We start from the raw sequence: 9,998 nt of genomic DNA on the forward strand, positions 1-9,998 counted from the left end.
GTATTTGCTAATGAATAACAAAAGGCTGTCTCTGTCCTTTTAAAACATAACTTCCAGCAAACAATGACTCGGAGCTTCTACCGGAGGCCTGGAGTTAGTACTAAAGCTGCAATCCTATGCTGACTCCAAAATAATGCCATTGAATTTAATGGGATTGAATTGGCAAGTATGAAATCGGATGATCGATTAAATATTTTTTATATCTTTTCTAGGCATCGAGGAATATATCCAGATAGCATAATTACCCTTTATGTATATATTTGGGAAATACTAAAGGAACCTTTATCATGTGCATTTATGTCATGTGCTTTTTGTTTTAGTAATTTAGAGTCACATTTTTTTCAGCTGACAACTGGCTAATCATTTGGATGTTCAGATGAAAGGTAATACAGTGGTACCTTGGTACTCGAACGCTTTGGTTCTCGTACATTTCGGATAACGAACAAAATTTTTGGCAAAAATTTGCTTCGGTATCTGAACAAAAATTCAGATACCGAACAGCCAGAGAAAATTTTGTTCATTATCCGGCAGCTTCGGGGGGCTGAGGAGTTCTATAAGAGTTCCAAGCTGCAGGAAGGGTGGGGGCTGCTGCAATCCCAGCAGCTTAAAGGGGCTCAGGAGCTCTATAAGAGCTCCAAGCTGCAGGAAGGGTGGGGGCTGCTGCAATCCCACTCCTTTCTGCTCCTTTCCTCAATGCTTCCTCTTATTACCTGTAAGCAGCTGCAAAACTTTCTCCCGGTGGCTGCAACGGCTTCCCTTCGAGGAACAACAGCGCCGGGAACGTCACGTGATGAAGGGAAGCCGCCGGAGCCATCTCAGCAGTTGCCGCCGTTCCAGCAGCTTCCCTTCATTACGTGACGTTCCCGGCGCTGTTGTTCCTCGAAGGGAAGCCGTTGCAGCCGACGGGAGGGAGAAAGTTTTGCAGCTGCTTACAGGTAATAAGAGGAAGCATTGAGGAAAGGAAAGGAGCAGAAAGGAGTGGGATTGCAGCAGCCCCCACCCTTCCTGCAGCTTGGAGCTCTTATAGAGCTCCTCAGCCCCTTTAAGCTGCCGGGATTGCAGCAGCCCCCACCCTTCCTGCAGCTTGGAGTACCGAATTTATTTATCCCATTGGAAATAAAGAAAATAGATTTAATTGGTTCCCAGCGAGTTAACGGGCTGGGAACCAATTAAATCCATTTCCATTATTTCCTATGGGATAAATAAATTCGGTACTCGACCAAATCGGTTCTCAACCACACTTCTGGAACGAATTGTGGTCGAGTACCGAGGTACCACTGTACCTGTAAATCTAAGGCAAAAAGCTGGAACCGGCCCTTTCAGTTCAACGTCTTCAATGCAGGATCTACCCTGCTTCTGCCTGAAGTTATTTATTCAATTATTTGACCTTCCATAATCTACTAGGACTCCTGGCAGTTAATGAATTCACATAGCATGAAATATCCATGGTAAATATAAATTATATAGGAATTAATAAATAATCCCCCAAACCCATATTAAAAATGCAGACATCAGCCACTAAATCTACAAACCGCTCTGGAAGAACTTCATCTTCAGCATCTTCTGCAAGAGGCGCTTTGATGAGGCCAGGATGCTGGCTGGGGTTGTCTGAAATTTCTTTATTAAATTTTTTTAATGCCACCTTTCTCCTTAGACTCAGGGCGGCTTACAACATGTTAGCAATAGCACGTTTTTAACAGAGCCAGCATATTGCCCCCACAATCCTGGTCCTCATTTTACCCACCTCGGAAGGATGGAAGGCTGAGTCAACCTTGAGCAAGTGATAAGATTTGAACCGCTGACCTGCAGATCTACAATCAGCTTTAGTGGCCTGCAGTACTGCACTCCACTTGCTGCGCCACCAGCTCTGATTATATCAGTTAGCATTGAGAGGCCCACAGAATCACTTGGTTAAGTTGGACAGTCATAAAAATGGAATTAATTTATTTTTTTAAAAAAAATTCACATCTTGGAAGTACTTATCTAATCCATTGGTAAATTGAATATTAGAACTCTCTTCTAATCCAATAGGGAATTTTTGTTCATATCCTTTAAAAAACCTTTAGTTCAGGGGTAAAATGCTCCCAGTTCGCTCGTGCCTGTCAGTCGTTGGAGAGCCAGTCGTGAAGGCAGCATGAGGCTCTGCCCACCCACCTGGATGCTGCCGTTTGGGTTCTTTTACCCTCTGCGCATGCGCAAAGCGTTCTATGCATGCGCAGAGGGTAAAAGAACTCAAATGGTAGCTGGGTGGGTGAAGCCTCGTGCTGCCTTTGTGACCATTCTCCAATAACTGACAGGCATGAGCCAACAACTATAATCTATAAGTGTAACCTACTGTACTTTGTGCTGATAATGAAAATGAAGGGAGACTAATATAGATCTATTTTAAGCTTATTTGCTCCCTTCAGCTAGCCATACCCTTACTGGGATGTAAGGATACAGTGGTACCTCTACTTACAAACATAATTTGTTCCATGACCAGGTTCTTAAGGAGAAAAGTTTATAAGAAGAAGCAATTTTCCCATAGGAATCAATGTAAATAATGCATGCGATTGGGGAACCACTGGGAGGGTGGAGGCCCTGTTTCCTCCCAGGAGATTCCTAGAGAGGCCCCACAGAGGCTTCTCCCCACCTTTCCCAGCCCTATTTCCTCCCAGGAGATTCCTAGAGAGGCCCCACAGAGGCTTCTCCCCACCTTTCCCAGCCCTATTTCCTCCCAGGAGATTCCTAGAGAGGCCCCACGGAGGCTTCTCCCTGCCTTTTCCGGTTACAGTTTCAGAGGCTCGGATATGTAAGTGAAAAATGGTTCTTGAGAAGAGGCAAAAAAAATCTTGAACATACAGTTCTTATCTACAAAAGTTCGTAAGTAGAGGCATTCTTAGATAGAGGTACCACTGTATTCATACAGCTTTTTACAACTAGCTTTTACTGCCGTGAGACCCAAACCTTTTAATGATAGCATGCATACCATCATAGGAATTGACCTGTGAATTGGCCACAGTGAAAGTATTCAAAACATGACTTTGCTGACCTAACTTTTAATCTCGTACTAATGAAAAAAACACATGTCTCAGTATACAGCTTCAACTAACCTACTCAGGGTTCCAAGGGCATTTGAAGAGTCATGGGAGTAATTAAATAGAGCTTAATGAGAGTGCTGATTTATTCCATATTTTTTAGTCAGAAACATGCATTTACGAGATACTTAGGCTTTCTTAAAAAGAAAACAATGATTTACAACTACAGTGGTACCTCTACCTAAGAACAACTCTACTTACGAACTTTTCTAGATAAGAACCGGATGTTCAAGATTTTTTTGCCTCAAGAATGATTTTCCACTTACAAATCCAAGCCTCCAAAACTAACCGGAAAAGGTGGGGACAAGCCTCTGTGGGGCCTCTCTAGGAATCTCCAGGGAGGAAACAGGGCCAGGAAAGACAGGGAGAAGCCTCCGTGGGGCCTCTCTAGGAATCTCCTGGGAGGAAATGGCCTCTGCTCTCCCTGTGGTTTCCCCAATCGCACGCATTATTTGCTTTTACATTGATTCCTAAGGAAAAATTGCTTCTTCTTACAAACTTTTCTACTTAACTACCTGGTCACGGAACGAATTAAGTTCGTAAGTGTTCTGTCTGGGTCCCTCCAGATGCAAACACCAACCCAAAAAGAGAAGCCAGGCACACTGGTAAAAAGCAAAGGCAGTTTATAGAATTCAAAGCAAACACAGGTAACAGAAAATGTCCTTACAAACAGGAACACGCTGAAACTTCAAAGATGTTTCACGAAGGCCATGAAGTAAAACAGGATTCTTGCTGTCAAAAACAACGCTGGAGATAACAAACATATGCCTCCCCCAAGTCTTCCAGTCTTCTAGGCCACAAGCCAAGATCAGAGACGCCGAGAAGCAAAGCAGGGTCACAGAACTTCCAGTTGATAACGCTCCACATGGCTTAAAGGGCTTGCCTGCCTTTTAAACTCTGCTGAGGAGAACCACACCCAAACCCAGCTGTTGCCAATTCAGTGATGCCAATACCTTTCTAATTGGTCCCGTCTCTGAGCTGCACGTCACTGTCTCATGTCAATTATAGTCTGTGCTTCCTCATCCAATGAGGCCAGGCTACTGGCTGGGGAGAGGCCCCCCTCCGGGGCTCTCAGGCTGCTCCCCCTCATCCTCTTCCTGACTTTCCTCTCCCCCGTCTGCCTGGTCCTCCCCCTCCTGTTCACTGTCCTCCTCCTCCGGGCCTGGATCCAGCAGAGACGCAGCCGGTCCCTGAGGAGCCTCAGGCTGAATCACAACAGTAAGTAGAGGTACCACTGTATTTAATTAAGACAAAGTAGATAGATAAAATGACTTCTGTCAGATTGTAATATCATTTTGAGGAATAGCATTTCAGGAAGACAATGTAATGCTGTTCCAAAATATTACTGGAAATATCTTAAGGCCAGAAATAGCATTAGCAATGAAGAAAGATGTAAGGCAACAGTAAATGCTCACCTTGTGATATAATGAAAATGTCATCGGTTTACACTAGGGGTCTCCAACCTTGGCAGCCTTAAGACTTGTGGACTTCAACTCGCAGAATTCCTCATCCAGCGAGGAAATTGAACGTGGGGAGTTGAAATCCACAAGTCTTAAAGCTGCCAAGGTTGGAGACTCCTGGTTTACACTGTACAGTACAGTCACCCACTTGGTCGACTAAAAAGCTTGTTTCCTTATTCTTTATCCAATTATAGAGAGCAGGGAAAGGCCCATGCTGAGCAGCTGCCTTGTTATCCCACTGTCACCCTATCATGCTCCCACAGCCCTTTCTTGCATTGCAGATGAAGATAAGAAGCAAAGACAGTGATGCAGGGACAAAAAACTTTCAGTGGCAAATTTCAGGCCAAGTGTGTCCTGGCCATGGAATTCTTGCGCCACCCAGTGGACGCTCGGCTCGTATCCCGAATTTGAGCTCGAGTGTCGAACAGAAATTTTGCTCGCGTCTCAGCTCGTAACTTGGAATACTCGCATGTGGAGCAGCTCATATGTGGAGGTACTACTGTATTTACTATGGATAGCATATTTCAGTGGAAAAATTGCCATCCAAAACATGCATGTGTGTTTGTGTGTGTGTGTGTATGTATGTATTTATGTATGTACTGTATTTATTTATTTATTTATTCATTCATTCATTCATTCATTAATATAAAAAGACAAGCACATTAAAAAAGAAGTCAAATATAGAAAAATCTAAAACTATAATCCCAATTTAAAAAACCCATAACTCAATCAATCAAGCAACGCACATACATGACATTCAATATAATTTGGCCATCACAGATGTCAGTTCATGGCCCCCAGGCCTGCCGGCAAAGCTAGGTCCTCGTAGGCTTTTGGAAGGCCAGTAGGGTACTATGGACATTGGAGGGGAAGTTGGTTCCATAGAGCCGGGGCAGCTACAGAGAAGGCCCTCCCCTGTGGCCCCACCAACCTGCATTGCTTAGTTGACGAAACCTGGAGGAGGCCAACCCTGTGAGATCTTACTGGTCTCCGGGAGGTACAGTGATCCCTCGATTTTCGCGATCTCGTTCTTCGCGAAACGCTATATCGCGATTTTTCCCACCCGATGACGTCACTCTCTTCCTTTATTTCTCATCTTTCTTTCTCTCTCTCTTTCTCTATCTTGCTTCTTCCTCTCTCACACTCTCTTCCTCCCTCTCTCATCTCTTTCTTTCCTTCTCTCTCTTTCTCTATCTCTCCCCCTCTTGCTGGCGGGCGGCGGGGGGCGGCGGGCGGGCGGGCGAGCGGGGGCATCAGCGAGGAAGACCCAGGGAAGGTTCCTTCGGCCGCCCAGCAGCAGCGAGCAGACGAAGATCGGGGTTTCCCCTTTGCGTGGGCGGCGGGGAAACCCCGATCTTCGGCTGCTGCTGCGCTGCCGAGCAGATCAGCTGCTGGGCGGCCACAGCAGCAGCGAGCAGACGAAGATCGGGGTTTCCCCGCCACCCACGCAAAGGGGAAACCCCGATCTTCGTCTGCTCGCTGCTGCTGCGCTGCCGAGCAGATCAGCTGCTGGGCGGCCGAAGGAACCTTCCCTGGGTCTTCCCCGCCGCCCACGCAAACTCCACCATCTGCGCATGCGCGGCCATGAAAAAAGGGCGCGCATGCGCAGATGGTGTTTTTAATTCCGCAACCCTACATCGCGAAAAATCGATTATCGCGAGGGGTCTTGGAACGGAACCCTCGCGATAATCGAGGGATCACTGTATACGGCATGAGATTGTCCCATAGATAGTGTGGCCCTAAGCCATGTATGGCTTTATGGGTAATAACACCTTGAATTGTGACTAGAGACTAATTGGTAGCCAGTGCAGCTCATGGAGCATAGGTATTATGTGGGTGTGCCGAGGTACACCCATAACAGCTTGCGTGGCTGCATTCTGGACTATTTGTGTATACTTACATGTGGAAGGCATTTCATATGATAATAATAGCTTCTGAGGCAGGTATATTCAATTTGAATAGACATTTGCAGAAGATGGCTTCACAACTGAACACACTGAGCTTATCAGATGGAAAGCTGACAGCCTGGGTTCAAGAACCGAGCACCATGCAACAGGGTGAGCTACCATTCTTGTCCCAGTTCCTGCCCACCTAGCAGTTTGAAAGCATGGAAAGGCGAGTAGATTAATATGTACCACTTCAGTGGGAAGATAGCAGCATTCCATGCAATGTTCACTCTAATTTTTTTTCCGGTGTGGGTGGAAAAATATAATGTCTGAGTGGCACATTTTCATGCCTGGGCGTAGATTGGTTAGAAACCCAGTCGTTAAGCGAATCTGGCTTCTTCCCTCCCTCCCCCATTAATGATGTTAATGATTTTTAATTGATTGAAAAGAGAGAATATTTAGATTTCCCCCCTTTTTTCTTTTCTCAAATTGACTGAAATTTAAGATTAATAATTAAGTAAGAAATATTAATTGGCTAAATGTTAGATGGGCTGAAATGATTTTGAAATTTTGGATTAGGTAAATGTACTATTTAGAGAGGGGGAAGAAGTCTGAAATTCATATATGTTTATGTTTTGTTTTTAATTTTCTTTTGTTAACATCTGATTGGCTATACAAGGTTTTCTTGGCTTATAGAAAAATGTATAAAGAAAGAAGGAAGCACTTTGGCATAATGGTTAATAAGTTAGAAATATAACTGGTGTACTTTTTGCAGGAACATTAAGGAGGGAATTTAATTAAAAGAAAATGTATATAACTCGATAACAAAATTAGAAAAAAATTGCAACTTTTTTGATGATTGATATTAGTTACCAACAAAATACTGCATTTTATTCATGGAAAATTAGATGGTACACTGTATTGTTTGGATGTATGTTGAGAGAGAAAAAAATTACACCCCCCCCCCCAAAACCAGTCTTTCCTTTCTCTGTCCCTCCATTCATTTCGTTTTTCCTCCTTCCTTCCTTCATTGTTCACTCCATTTCTCCTTCCTTCCTTCCCTCCCTCCCTCCTTCCTTACTCACCATTTCTCTCTTTTCCTCACTCTTTTTCTCTTTTCTTTCTTTCTCTCCACTTCTCTCTCTCTTTTCCATCCAGGTCTCTCTCATTTCTGTGTATTTCTCCCTTTCTCCCCCCTTCTCTCTCTCATTTGTTTCTCCTCCCTTTTTACTCTCATTTTGGTCACTTTCATTTCTGTTTTTCTCTCTCTTTCTTCTCCCTTTTTCTTTCTCTCATCATAATCCAGAAGCAGGTGCTGCAGGATTGGGGTGAGGACTGATGGAGCCGAGCCCCCTTGTGCCGATCAAGGCTGCCACATGGGCTTTCTCCGGCATCTCGGTACACACAGTGCTGAGGGACCCCTTTTTTTTCTCAGCTGCCACTGTGCACCCCGTATCACTTGCCCGTATCACACCTCCATTTCGGATGCCCATGGCGACTAACCGCCTCCATCCAACCTGGGGGGGGGGGTGCCAGCAGAGACCCCATGAGAAACGCCCATCGCTGGGCAAGTGTTACGGGGCGCGTGATGGGAACTGAGGAAAAGCAGGCGCTCTGTGTATCCAAATGCTGGAGAAAGCCCGCGGGGTGGCCTTGATCGACACAAGGGGGCTCAACTCCATCAGCCCCCACCCCAATCTTCTGCCTTCAGAGGTGCCTTACGGAAGTCGTACGTGAAGTGGGCACGTACGATGGCAGCTGCATGACGGCAGCGCGCGAGAGCAGCCCCAGACAGAGCCAGAGAAGCCAGATGGGGCTCAGAGCCCACGAGGGTTTCTCCCTGCCCAACAGCTTGCTAGAGGCAGATCAGCTGTCGGGCAGGGAGAAACTGCACTGGCCCCACCGTGCAGGGTTTGAAGACCCTGCAAGGCGTTTGGTTTTTGCATGAGCGCCCGCGCACCCACGCACGTTAGAGGGAACATTGATTCCATGTCCCTTTGGTGTATAGCAGTGCTGGCCCCATGGAGACTGTCCTCAGTCAACACTTGCTCCCTCAGCCACAAAGCAGAGATTAGCACCATGCCCTAAAACTGAACACAACTGGACAGAAACATTTGCATGATATTTCTCAATGAATGAAAAGTTAGGTATTACGGGCATCATCTCTGAGATTACAGAGCTGGAAATTTTCTGTTGCGTATCCCTGTTTCTCTTTAATCACAGAAAGCGCCATTGAGGTAATAATAGCCTCATGTTCTACAAATCAATTCATATTTTTTAGATTAAATCAAGATCAGGCTCATCAGCTTCAGAACTGCACCACTGCTCTCACTTGACAAGCTATCTGTCACTCACCTTGTTCAATCTCTACATATTGAAAAAAAGTCCTTTTAATTAAGTTGGGTGAAAAATGCAAGCATAGAAGAAGAGATAAATCTGGGTTCCCTCCTGCTGTAGCAGGTGAATACCAATAAAGCTCTAAAGTTTGGAATTAGTTCATCACAGGCTTTGGAATGCAAAGAAATTTGGATATCATGAAAGCTAATTTTGACATTATTGCCATTTGCAATTAAAATGTCAAGTTAATGAACATGGTAGATACTTGCCTTGGTTGTAAGTGAACAGTGAATTATTTTGCATCATGAAAAAGGGATAACTGTTACATACACATGTCAGTATTGAGCTATTATATAAGCTTGTAATAGACAAGCCTTCCTAAAACAATATAAGAATGGCTTACTACATATTTTCCAAGCTCTATAGAAAATTAATGAGCTTTAGTAAAATAATTGCTGCGTGGAGGAATGTTAATGGGCCACATAAGCCAATTACATCTATAAAAAGAGTTGTAATTAAACAGTTGAAGAGTCTAAAAGATATTGCCTCTCAATCATTCTTACGTTTACATGGGCAAACATTAAAACAAAGAAAAAATATTTTTGTTGCATTTGAACACCAATTGAAGCCAACAATTAACAGCCAGACATTGACTTGGCACTGCAGTTACCTGGTGCGCACTGAATGCTGATCCAAAGTCATCTTTAACTATACATAAATCTATTGTCAGCCTCGCTATGTTTCATCCTTCAACTACGCTTCAGCTGTCATAACTAACGGGGGGGGGGGTAGGGATTTTGGGATTTGGGAGGGAAAGCTTTCTGGAGGGGCCCTAGTACGTTTCGTTTCTTCTGGTGAAGGCTGGAAGAGTTTCGCTTCTCCTGAGAAGAGGTGATGAGGAGGTCCGTTAGTGGCGTGCATTCCAAAAGCATGACATAATGGTGAAAATGTGTCCACCTGACGAAAATGGACAATGGGGATTGGTTGTTTTCCAAAGGGGCGGGGCAAGTGGGATACTTTGATATGGGCAATTATTGCGTCTTTTTCCTCAGACTTTGCTTTGCTTCTGATGCATTCACTTCTGATTTAGTAAAGTTTACTTTTGAAGTTCAAAATTGACACTTTTTTTAAATACTGAGTGGAGCCATCCTGACATCTATTATGTTGTATTTTAGATTACAGACATAGAATCATAGGACTGGAAGGGACCTCAGAAATCTTCTAGTCTAACCCCCTGC

Source organism: Erythrolamprus reginae, chromosome 3 (genome assembly GCF_031021105.1).
Source record: "Erythrolamprus reginae isolate rEryReg1 chromosome 3, rEryReg1.hap1, whole genome shotgun sequence".
In the NCBI taxonomy this organism is placed as follows: Eukaryota; Metazoa; Chordata; class Lepidosauria; order Squamata; family Dipsadidae; genus Erythrolamprus; species Erythrolamprus reginae.